Here is a 464-nt window from a genome sequence, read left to right as displayed (position 1 = left end):
ACGCCAATTAGCACAAATGGTAAGTTCCGACAGTGCCTACAAGTGTGCCTACTGGCCGCTAAATGGCAATACCGGTTTCATATGTATACACCTGGTAGTTAACTTCTTAAATGAAAAAGACGGTTTTTAAACGAATAATCGAATGTATTAAGAAGATTAATTTCAACCAAGAAAATAAGAATTTACACCTAAAAAAGTATTCATTTTCAACAAAAAATGGATGTTGATTTTTAGTTATAAAAATGATTTTCAACCATAAAACAAAGAATTTTCTACAAAATAGTTCAGTTGCTAACAAACAAACAAAATACAATTTTTATCCAAACAATTAATTTTGTATTATAAAATTGAAAAAAAAATTCAATCGAACGAAGAACGAGTTTTCAAGAAAATATTTTCACCAAGAAGATTAATTTTGTAAAAAAAAACTAATCTTAACAAAATACAAGAGTGATAAAAGCAGA

This window comes from Belonocnema kinseyi, chromosome 7, assembly GCF_010883055.1.
Source record: "Belonocnema kinseyi isolate 2016_QV_RU_SX_M_011 chromosome 7, B_treatae_v1, whole genome shotgun sequence".
Lineage (NCBI taxonomy): Eukaryota > Metazoa > Arthropoda > Insecta > Hymenoptera > Cynipidae > Belonocnema > Belonocnema kinseyi.
The sequence above is the reverse complement of the archived record's forward strand: the minus strand, read 5'-3'. Positions refer to the sequence as shown.